Below are 13,363 nucleotides of genomic sequence, written 5' to 3' on the forward strand. Positions count from 1 at the left end.
AGTAGGAGACTTCAACAGACCACTTTCAATGAAGGACAGGACATCCAGAAAGAAGTTCAATGAAAACACAGAAGATCTAAATGCCACAATCAACCAAATCGACCTTATAGATATATACAAAACACTCCACCCAACAGCAACCAAGTATACTTTCTTTTCTAGTGCACATGGAACATTCTCTAGAATAAACCACATATTAGGTCATAAAGCAAGCCTTAGCACAAACCAGAACTTTGGAATATTACAAAGCATCTTCTCTGACCATAAGGCCATAAAAGTAGAAATCAATAACAGAAAAAAGTGGGGAAAAGAAATCAAACCCTTGGAAACTGAACAATACCCTGCTCAAAAAAGACTAGATTATAGAAGACATTAAGGACGGAATAAAGAAATTCATAGAATCCAATGAGAATGAAAACACTTCCTATCAGAACCTTTGGGACACAGCAAAAGCAGTGCTCAGAGGTCAATTTATATCAATAAATGCACACATACAAAAACAGGAAAGAGCCAAATCAAAGAATTATCCCTACAACTTGACCAAATAGAAAGAGAACAACAAAAGAAACCCTCAGGCACCAGAAGAAAACAAATAATTAAGATTAGAGCAGAACTAAATGAAATAGAAAACAGAAAAACAATTGAAAGAATTAACAAGGTCAAAAGCTGGTTCTTTGAAAAAAATCAACAAAATTGATAAACCATTGGACAAACTAACAAAAGAAAAACAGGACAGGAAGTAAATAACCCAAATAAGAAATGAGATGGGCAATATTACAACAGACCCAAATGAAATTAAAAGAAATTATATCAGATTACTATGAAAAATTATACTCTAACAAATTTGAAAACCTAGAAGAAATGGATGAATTCCTAGAAACACACTACCTACCTAAACTAACACAAACAGAGGTAGAACAACTAAATAGACCCATAACAAAAGAAGAGATTGAAAAGGTAATCAAAAAACTCCCAACAAAAAAAAAAGCCCTGGCCCAGATGGCTTCACTGCAGAGCTCTACCAAACTTTCAGAGAAAGGTTAACACTACTACTACTAAAGGTATTTCAGAGCATAGAAAAGGACAGAATACTCCCAAACTCATTCTATGAAGCCAGCATATCCTGGATACGAAAACCAGGTAAAGACACTACCAAAAAAAAAAAAAAAAATTACAGACCTATATCCCTTATGAACTTAGACGCAAAAATCCTGAACAAAATTCTAGCCAAAAGAATTCAACAACACATCAAAAAAATAATTCACCGTGACCAAGTGGGTTGCATACTAGGTATGCAGGGATGGTTCAACATTAGAAAAACGATCAGCATAATCCATCTTATAGATAAAACAAAAAACAAGAATCACATGATAACTGGGAGACCCTAAAAATCAAACACCTTGCTCATCCAAACACGTCACCAAAAGCGTAAAAAGATTACCTACAGACTGAGAAAAAGTTTTTAGCTGTGAGATTTCTGATCAGTGCCTGATCTCTAAAATCTACATGATACTGCAAAAACTCAACTATAAAAAGACAAATAATCAAATTAAAAATGCGTAAAAGATATGAACAGACACCTCACTAAAGAAGACATTCAGGTAGCTTACAGATACATGAGGAAATGCTCAGGGTCATTAGCCATTACAGAAATGCAAATCAAAATTACAATGAGATTCCATCTTACTCCAACAAGGCTGGCATTAATCCAAAAAACACAAAATAATGAATGTTGGAGAGGTTGTGGAGAGATTGGAACACTTATACACTGCTGGTGGGAATGTAAAATGGTACAACCACTTTGGAAATCGATTTGGCACTTCCTTAAAAAGCTAGAAATAGAACTACTATACGATCCGCAATCACACTCCTTGGAATATATCCTAGAGAAATAAGAGCTTTTACATGAACTGATATATGCACAACCATGTTCACTGCAGCACTGTTTACAATAGCAAAAAGATGGAAGCAACCAAGGTGCCCATCAACAGATGAATGGATAAATAAATTATGGTATATTCACACAATGGAATACTATGCATCTGTAAAGAACAGTAATGAACCTGTGAAACATTTCATAACATGGAGGAATCTGGAAAGCATTATGCTGAGTGAAATTAGTCAGTTGCAAATGGACAAATATTGAATAAAACCACTATTATAAGAATTTGAGAAACAGTTTCACCAGAGAAGAAAATATTCTTTCATGGTTACAAGAGGGGGGAGTGAGGGAGGGAGAGGGATATCCACTAATTAGATAGCAGATAAGGACTAGTTTAGGTGAAGGGAAAGACGACACACAATTTAGGCGAAGTCAGCACAACTGAACTAAACCAAAAGCAAAGAAGTTTCCTGAATAAACTGAATGCTTCGAAGGCCAGCGTAGCAGGGGCAGGTATATGGGGACCATGGTTTCAGGGGACATCTAAGTCAACTGGCATAATAAAATCTATTAAGAAAACATTCTGCACCCCACTTTGGAGAGTGGTGTCTAGAGTCTTAAACACTAGCAAGCAGCCATTTAAGATGCATCAATTGGTCTCAGCCCACCTGGACCAAAGGAGAAGGAAGAACACCAAGGACACAAGATAATTACAAGCCCAAGAGACAGAAATGGCCACATAAACCACAGACTATATCAGCCTGAGCCCAGAAGAACTAGATGGTGCCTGGCTACAACTGATGACTGCCCTGACAGGGAACACAACAGAGAACCCCTGAGGGACCAGGAGGACAGTGGGATGCAGACCCCAAATTCTCACAAAAACACCAGGCTTCATAGTCTGAATGACCGTTAAGTGGTCGTGGCTCCCAGACCTTCTGTTGGCCCCAGACAGGAACTATTCCCAAAGCCAACTCTTCAGGCAGGGATTGGACTGGACAATGGGATAGAAAAAGATGCTGGTGAAGAATGAGCTTCTTGGATCAAGTAGACACTTGAGACTACGTTTGCATCTTCTATCTGGAGGGGAGATGAGAGGGCAGAGGGAGTTAGAAGCTGGCGGAATGGACATGAAAAGAGAGTGGAGGGAAGGAGCTGGCTGTCTCATTAGGGGGAGAGCAATTAGAAGTATATAGCAAGAAGAATATAAATTTTTGTATGAGACTGACTTATTTGTAAACTTTCACTTAAAGCACAATAAAATTAAAAAAACAAAAGAGTGGCTTAAACTTAAAAAAATAAAGGTAAATTCCAAGGCAACCACAAAGGGAGCTAACAGATCTATTCACCAAATAAAAAGAAGAAAAACATAAAGACTTAGCAAACACAAAATCAACGATATGAAAGAGGTGAAAATAAAATACATAAACCAAAAGAACTCAGTATGGAAAAAAAATTTTTTTTTTTATATATATATTTATAAAAGAGAAATTGACTTGAGCTGTAAACATTCTGCTAAGGCACCATCAAAAAAAGGAAGCTGTAAAACACTGCCAAAGGAGATTAAAGAAGACTTAAATTAATGGAAAGATGTTTCATGTTCATGGATTGCAAGACTCAATATTCTTAAGATGTCAATACTACCCAAAAGAATCTATAGATTCAATGCAATCTCAATCAAAATTCCGACTGCCTTCTTTACAGAAACAGAAAAACAAATCTCTAACTTTATATAGAATGGCAAGAGGTCCCAAATAGATTAAGCACTGTTGAAAGAGAAGAAAAAAGCAGGAGGACTCACACTTTCTGATTTTAAAACATTCTATACAGCTACAGTAATCAAAACAGCCTGGTACTGGTATAACAATAGACACATAGGCCCGTGAAATAGAAGTGAGAGTTTAGAAATAAACCCACCTGTCTATGATCAACTGATTTTTGACAAGGTTGCTAAGTCCATTTGATGGGGAAATGGGCTCTTTGATAAATGGTGCTGGGAAAATTGGATTCCACATGCAGAAAAATGAAACAGGATCCATGCCTCATATCATACTCAAAAACAAATTAAAAATAGATTAAAGACCTAAATGTGCAAACTAAAACAATAAAATTCTTGGAAGAACAAGCAGGGGAAACATTGTCAGGCCTAGCTTTTGACAATGGATTATCTAAAATGGTAACAAAAAAAATAGCAAAAGACAAAATAGATAAATGGGACCTCATAAAAATTAAAAAAAATTGTTCATCAAAAGACTTTACCAAAAAAGTGAAAAGACAAGCTACCAACTGGGAGAATATCTTCTGAAACCATATATCTAGCAAGAATCTAATAACTAAAATATATTAAAAAAAAAAAAAAAGCTTTGACAACTTAACAGCAAAAAGACAAATAATCATAAATGGGCAAAGGACTCGAACACACATTTCACCAAAGAGGACATTCAAATGGCCACCAAACACATGAGAAGATGCTCAGCATCATTGGCCATCAGAGAGGTGCAAGTCAAAACAAAAATAAGATACTTTTTCACTCCCACTAGGATGGCTAAGATAAAAAAACTGAAAATAACAAATGCTGGCTAGGATATGGGAAATCAGAACACATATCCATTTTTGGTGGGAATGAAAATGGCAGACGCTGTGGAAAACAGTGTGGCGGTTCCTTAAAAAAAAATAAAAATAGAATTTCCATATGACCCAGCCATTCCACTCTTAGGTATATACACAAAAGACTTGAAAGCAGAAACTCAAAAAGAGACTTGTACATCAATGTTCATTGCAGCACTATTCACAAAAGTCAAAAGGTGGAAACAACTTAAGTGTTCATCAGCAGATGAATGGATAAACACAATGTACATACATACGAAGCCAGTAGGAGAAATGAAGTCTCTATACATGCTATAACATGGATGGAGCTAGAAGAAATTATGAAATAACTCAATCACAAAAGGACAAATACTCTACAGCCTTGCTTACATTAAAAGACAAGAAAAGGCAAATGTATAGAGAACTTAGATTAGTGGTTACCTGCGGAGGGAGGGAGAGGGAAAGAGGGAATTAATGGTAATGAAAATATCTATTGATTAAGGGTAGGGTCACACAGCCAATTACAGTAATTGCTGTCAATAAGTTGTACACCTGTAAAACTTGAATTGACAAAAGTGTGATAGACATATTTACAAGCACAAAAAAAAAAAAAAAAGTAGCTGCTGAGGCTGCTTATGTACAACCAAAACCCTCATGGGGTTTCGTTTCTTGGTTTGGAGGTTTAGGGTCATTGTTTCATGGGACAACCCATTGAATTGGCCTAACTATTGTCCTGAGATAATTTTTAAATCTTAAACCAAAAATATCCCTGAAGTCTTCTTAAAACCAAACAATAGTTTAGCTTAACTAGCAAAAAGTACCTGTCTTGAGCATATGCTCTTTTAAGGACTATCTATATGAGATCAAATTGACAACAGCAAATTGAAAGATTAGATAGGAACCATAGGGGGCAGTGAATCTCTGTTAGTGGGGGAGGAACAACACAGAAAAGGAGTGTGAGAATGGCTGCATAACTTGAAGGATATAATCAATGCCAAAAACGGTACATGTAGAAATTGTTTTACTGGTGTGCATTTTGCAGTGTATATCCTCAACAATAACAAAATAAAATTTAAAAAAAGAAAGCAAAAGATCATTAAAACCACAGGAAGTAAAGACCAAATGGATGTCAGAAAAGACTCCGAAACTTGTTCTTGAATGCAGAGTAGCTCAGGTGAATGGAAAAATTGATAAAGAACTGAACGGGAGACTTCAAAGGGCAGCTTAAGAAGACAAAGTGAAGTATTATAAAGAAATATGCAAAGACGTGGAGTTAGAAAACCAAAAGGGAAGAATACGTTCCACATTTCTCAAACTGAAAGAAGTGAAGAAAAAATTCAAGACTCAAGTTGCAATATTGAAGGATTCTATGGGCAAAATATTGAACAATGCAGGAAGCATCAAAAGAAGATAGAAGAAATACACAGAGTCACCACTGTACCAAAAAGATTTGGTAGGTGTTCAACCATTTCAGGAGACAGCATATGATCAAGAACTGATGGAACTGAAGGAAGAGGTCCAAGCTGCACTGAAGGTATCGGTGAAAAATAAGGATCCAGGAATCAACAGAATATCAATTGAGATGTTTCAACAAATGGATGCAACACTGGTAATGCTCACTCGTCTATGCCAAGAAATTTGGAAGGCAGAAACCTGGCCAACCGACTGGAAGAGATCCATATTTGTGACCCAGCAGAACTGTGATCCAGCAGAATGTGGAAATTATCTAACAAGATGATTAATATCACATCCAAGTAAAATTTTACTAAAGATCATTCAAAAGCGGTTGCAGCAATACCTTGACAGAGAACTGCCAGAAATTCAAGCTGGATTCAGAAGAGGACATGGAGCCAGGGATATCATTGCTGATGTCAGATGGATCTTGGCTGAAAACAGAGGATACCAGAAAGTTGTTTACCTGTATTTTATTGACTATGCAAGGGCATTCGTCTGTGTGGGTCACAATAAATTATGGACAACATTGCAAAGAATGGGAATTCCAGAGCACTTAATTGTGTTCATGAGGAACCTTTACATAGATTAAGAGGCAGTCGTTCAAGCACAGCAAGGGGATACAGTATGGTTTAAAATCAGAAAAGGTCTGTGTCAGGGTTGTATCCTTTCTCCATACTTAATCAATCCGTATGCTGAGTAAATAATCCAAGAAGCTAGACTATATGAAGAAGAACCAGGCATCGGGATTGGAGGAAGACTCATTAACATCTGTGACTTGCAGATGACACAACTTTGCTTGTTGAAAGTAGAGAAGACTTGAATCACTTAGTAATGAAGATCAAAGACTACAGCCTTCAGTATGGATTACACCTCAACACAAAGAAAACAAAAAATCCTCACAGCTGGACCATAAGTAACATCATGATAAACACAGAAAATACGGAAGTTGTCAAAGATTTTATTTTATTTGGATCCACAATTGATGGTCATGAAAGCAGCAGTTAAGAAATCAAATGCTGTCTTTGGCACATCTCTCTAAAGTGTTAAAAAAGCAAAGATGTCACTTTGAGGACTAAGGTGTATCTGACCCAAGCCATGGTATTTTCAATCACCTCATATGCATGTGAAAGCTGGACAATAAATAAGGATGACCGAAGAAGAATTGATACCTTTGAATTATGGTCTTGGCGAAGAATATCGAATATACTATGGACTGCCAGAAGAACAAACAAATCCATCTCGGAAGAAGTACAGCCAGAATGCTCTGTAAAAGTGAGGATGGCGAGACTTTGTCTCATGTACTTTGATTATGTTATCAGGAGGGACAAGCCCCTGGAGACAAACATTACGCTTGGTAAAGTAGAAGGTCAGGGAAAAGAGGAAGACCCTCAACCAGATAGATTGACACAGAGACTGCAACAACGGGCTGAGACATACCAACGATTGTGAGGATGGTGCAGGACCGGGCAGCATTTCATTCTGTTGTACATGTGGTCGCTATGAGTTGGAACTGACTAGATGGCACCTGACAACAAATCACAACAACATGAGCAAATGTGCTCACAGTACTTAAAACCTTTTAAAGACATCAATTAAAGCTACTCCAAGAAGAAAAATGAAAGGTTGGAGAAGCTTGGGGTCACTGAGTGACAAATAGAAAGTTAAAGCTGATTTAGGGACATTTTGTGATTCAACTGAGTAATAAAATAAGATTTCTTTTATTAACTGCTAATAATTATTGAGAACTTATTATTTACCAAGAGCTGGACTAAGTACTTAATGCACACTAAGTCACTGAGTTCTCATAACCTTATGAGGCACGCACTGTTGTGGTCTCCATCTGACAGATGAAGAAATGAAGAAACAGAAGTTGAGTAATTTAGCCAAAGCCACAAAGCTGAAATGTAAAGGCAGGATTTGAATGAGGACATCTGAGTCCACAGTCTAAAATCTTAACCACAGAATATTGTCTCTCGCAGCTATTAGTTATTGACTCCAAACTATGACAAGATGTTTTGTTATGTTCTTTTTTATTCCTGAGAATGCTAGAATAGATAGAATTTTTACTTTATACTTGGGGAAACTCTCGCAGAGAGAAGTTAAGCAACTTGCCCAAGTTTTCATAACTAGGAAGAGACAAAGCTGGGAATTGGATCTAGAAACAGAAATAAAAAAATTCTTCCAAGTAGAATATCTTGAAATTCAGGGAATGCTAAAGGAATACTAAAACTAGTGGTTATAAAGTGCCTTACTATTTACTAAGTACTTCCACATATTTTCCCTTTTCTTCCTTACTTTACAGAGTGGTTACAAGGATTAAATACGAAAAGGCAAACTAATGATTTTCACGCTAAATACCAGGCATTGACTTTCATTTCTCCCTCACAACTAGAATCCAAGATAGGTGCTTCAATCTCACCCAAAAAAGAGGAAACCAAGACTCAAAGCAATTAAGTGATTTCCTTCACACTTGAATAGTAAAGGTGAGACTTGAATCTGTCCGGCTCGTTTTTCTTCAGTCCCTGGTTATCATAAGCAGTTTGGGCTCAAGTACTACTAACATAAAGGTTGGCGGTTCAAACCTGCACAGCACCACTACAGAAGAAAGGCCTAGCAATCTGCTTCTGTAAAAATTATAGCCAAGAAAACCCTATGGAGCCATTCTACTATGTAACACATGGGGCTGCTGAGTCAAAATCAACGGCAATGAGCTTTGTTTTTTGGCTCATTTTTCACTGCACTATTATGAAACCCTGGTGCCATTGTGGTTAAGAGCTACAGTTGCTAACCAAAAGGTCGGCAGTTTGAATCCACCAGCACTCCTCGGAAGCCTATGAGGCAGTTCTACTCTGTCCTACAGGGTCTCTAGGAGTCAGAATCGACTTGATGGCTACAGGTTTGGTTTTGATTTTATTGTAAAGAGGCATTTACATTAGTATTTAGCATTACAAAAAAGTTGTTAACTTGACACATCTTATCAATAACCCTTCTTTTTAGATATATATAGGTGGACAAAAATCAAGCCCAACACAGTAGGCAGCTCCTCTCTCTTAGTCACGTTTAAGAAAGTTTCTCTCATTCCTTCTATCAAACACACATACACCTAAATGCATGTCCCTGAGGAAAACTTTATTGTCAGTCCTGTCAGGGAAGAGGCGGTAGGGTCTCAGAGGACAAACATTATTAAGACATTATCTTTATGTTCAGACACACTATTTCAAAAAGCATGCCAAGTACTGGTGTGCAGGTGGACATAGGGTGCCAGGGCAATATATGGGAGGGAGCACATAGCTGAACCTGGGCCACGGATTGGCACCTCCACTAGATGGCACCTGATTAGAGTTATAACTGACTGGACCCGTGGCTCTTAATCCCAGATGCACCTTAGAATCACCAGGGAGTTTTCAAAAATGTTTATGCCTGAGTTCCAACCAAAACCAGGAGAAACAGAAACTCCAGGATAAGGCTTAAACATTGATATTTTTCAAAACTCCCCAGAAGACCGTAATGTAGAATCAGGATTGAGAACCATGGCATTAATAGGAATTAGCCAAGCAGAGTAGAGTCAGGGAAGCTCAAGGGAGAGAGGTCATTCCAAACAATTTCAAAAACTGCCAGGGTTGGAGCATATCTAGAGCATACCAAAAACCAAACCCAGTGCCATCGAGTTGATTCCGGCTCATAGCGACCCTATAGGACAGAGTAGAACTGCCCCATGGACTTCCCAAGGAACACCTGGTAGATTTGAACTGCTGACCCTTTGGTTAGCAGCTGTAGCACTTAACCACTACACCACTAGGGTTTCCATCTAGAACATAGTGAAAGGGAAAATAACAAAAGATAATGTTGGAGACGTAAGCCAGGGCTTGATGATGAAGGCCCATAATGATGGGTCTGGACATGATTTACCTGTGTCCATTTGGAAGCCTGATGTAACAAACCAAAAGGGAAAGCAGAAACCAAACCAAGATGATGTTAGCATGGATAGAGAGAAGTGGATAGATTCAAAAGTTACTAAAAAGATGTTAGAATCTCTAGGAGTTGATGACAGATGTGGACAATGATGCAGAGGTAAAAACAATCAAACTATGATGCCTACCCACTTTGCCATCCACTCAGATATCTCTGCTCTTTGAAATAAGAAATACAAAAAGAAAATATCGAACTCAGGCTTGGGCGTGTTTAAGTTTAAATTTTTAGGAGGCAACTGGATATATGTGTCAGGATTCAAGAGAGAGACTTGAAGTGGAGAAGATGATGATAATAATAATTAACATTTCTTAAAAGCTTACTATGTACCAGGAACATTGCTAGTGCTTAACATATATTAGATCTTTTAATTCTAACTTTACAAATTAGGAAACTGAAGCACAGGAAGTTTAGTAAATTGCCCAAGGCCGCAAAGTTAAGACTGGGACCATATGTCTAATGCAGAGTCCAAGCTCTCAACCACCCACTTCTAGGTACTAATTAAAGACATGGGAGATGATAAAATCTCTCAAGAAGAGTACATGGAGAAAAAAAGGAAAAAATAAAAGGATGAAACCTTTACTGTGGATGGAGTGGAAAATAAAAGCATCTGAGGAGGACCTCTTATATGAAAGGAAGGGATCAGTAGCATGAAAAATAGACGTTACATCAAATAAAATATTAAAATGATCATTCCATTAACAGTTCGTTGATGACTTGGCAAGAGCCACCTCAGGAAAGCCATTTCATGTAGGGAGTAGAAATCAGATTGCAGTGACTTGGTGAATGAATGTGAAAAGAGGGTAAAGGGTGGAGGAAGTTTAAATACCGTGAAAGGGAAGAAGGAGGGAAGTGGCTAGGGCAAAACATAAGTCCAGAGATTATTGTTTCTAGCACAGAAGATGGAAACCCTGGTGGCTTAGTAGTTAAGAGTTCAGCTGCTAACCAAAAGTAGGCAGTCCAAATCCACCAGGCATTCCTTGGAAACCCTATAGGGCAGTTCTACTCTGTCCTATAGGGTCACTATGAGTAGGAATTCTCTCCACAGCAATGGGTTTTTTTAATACAGAAGATAGTTGGGCATGTTTAAATAAAAGTGGCAAAGAGCCTTTATGTTGGGAGATAGAGAAGATAGAGGGAGAAGATGACTTAATCAACGAAACTAAATCCCTGAAAAGGGGAAAGAAAGAATTCACAGTACTTAGTGGGGAGGGAGGGGATTTGCCTTAGACAGGACGAGGGCCAGCCATTTCAAGATGTTTGCTATGACAAGAGAAGATTGAAGAAATAGATAAAATGCAAAATGCCAAAATATTAGTTTATTTTGATAGGTGAATCGGAAGAAAGATGAGTGGTGCAGAGTCATTTGAGCATGTGGGGTCATGGGAAGACTTTGGAGTTCAAAGGATGAGACAGTCTCCATCAACAAAGAGTAGATCAAAAGCTTAAGTTTTGGAACACTGGGCACATGGATTAGGATTTAGTAACAGTTTGTCATTTGGGGAAGGATAGCATGTAAACATTACCCGATCCCACCGAACACTCAAATATTTTGCTAAATGAATGTATTAATCTTCAAAATTATTGTGAGTCATCAGCTATATGGAACTGCTTTCACCATGAAATTTTAATATTTTTTCAAAATTAATTTTCCCTCGAACATTCCCTGCCTGCTTCCATGCCTGTTCTTCCTGCCTGTTCAGCTCTACCTCCGGGACAAAGTCCAGGGAAGCCTGCTGGCCTATTCACAGGGCAGCTCCCATGAGCCAGGTCCCTACTGCCAGGACTGATTGCTCTGCTCTGTTCTCTTAGGTGGTAGCTCCTCGTTACCCAAAGGGTAGTCTGCATGCCAGCAGCCCGGGCAACACCTGGGAACTTGTTAGAAATGCAGGGTCTCAGGTTCCCCCCAGACCTACAGAATCAGAATCTACGTTTTATCAAGATTGCTGTGTGAGTTGTCTGCACATTAGAAATGAAGAAGCACTGGTTTAGATTTTTTATCACAATTTGTCTTAACTTTAGTAAATTTGTTGGGTTGTCTCTCACTAGATTGCAATTTCCAGAAGAAAACGAATCATTTCGTACTCATGCTCCCTACAGCGCATTTGCCTCTGGACTATGGTTCCAAACTCCCTCAGGTCAGTGTGGGCAGCCCTTCAATTACATTTTCAGGTTCAACTTCTGCCGTTACACCCCTCTCATCCCAACCTACCTGGCTCTACCCAAGCTCATGTACCTCCCCCTAAAAGCAAGCTCTGTTGCTATTATGGCTTTTGTCATGCTGTTCCTTTGATCTCTTCTAATCCTAATCCTTTTCTTCCTGGTGAACTACTAATCATCATTAAGGTCAATCATCACTTCTCCTAGAAAGCCTTGTCCAACTGCCCTATAAGGAGAGCTGCTCTCCCCTCTACCATTATTTTTCTTTGTTAGACTTCCATTATGTCAGATAAACACTATAATAATTATTCTTATGCCTATTTCACCAAATAAAATATTAACTCCATGAGGCCAGGGACTGTATATTGTTCATCTTGTGAACTAGTGCAACTTCTAGCATCTAGTTAGAAATCAATACATGCTTAAAATATAAATATAAATATAGATATAGGTATGGATATATATATAGATTACTTACATAGCATATAGTTCATTTATATATATACATATAACTATTATGTATTTAGTTTATATATTTATTTATATAAATACCACAACATATTTAGTTTATTATTTAGAATATGTTATAAATGAAATTGTGTGTCCCCAAAATATATATTGGAACTATAACCCTTATGCCTGTGGATGTAATACTGTTTGGAAATAGGGTTTGCTTTGTTATGTTAAATAGATCATATCTTAGTAGGGTGGGTTCTCAGTCTAATCACTCCTGAGTTATAAAAACAGCAGTTTAGATAAAGACACATGCACACAGGGGAATTCAGATGCTGTGTGAGGATTCCCAAAGAACCAAAGTACGCGCAAAGCTATCAGAAATGAAGGAATTCATACATCCAAGATCCTCATTTAGATTTTAAGTTTTCAGAACTGTGGGGAAATAAATTTCTGTTCTTTAAAGTCACCCGTTTGTGGTATTTCTGTTACAGCACCACTAGGAAACTAAGACAGCTTATATACTTGACTAACATGTATAGAATTCATAATGTGTATGTGTGTCTTTTGGGTATGTGGATCATGAGAATATATTTAAAATGCAAGAGCTGGGATAAACATTTTATTTTCACATCTCCAAAAATGATTGAGATTATTGCATAAACTCCATGAGTTTATGGGATTTGTTCTTAGCCAAAAACCTCACATGCTAACAGTTACCCAAATATCTAAACCATCTAGATTTCCAAACCTAAAATTGCAATAGTGTTACTTTAGGCTCTCCAAGAATTCAGGTTTTTCCAGTTCCTCTTTGAAGCACTTATAATACAAAACCTTTTTCTTTCATAGATCCAACAA

This window comes from Loxodonta africana, chromosome 7 (assembly GCF_030014295.1).
Source record: "Loxodonta africana isolate mLoxAfr1 chromosome 7, mLoxAfr1.hap2, whole genome shotgun sequence".
Classification (NCBI taxonomy): domain Eukaryota; kingdom Metazoa; phylum Chordata; class Mammalia; order Proboscidea; family Elephantidae; genus Loxodonta; species Loxodonta africana.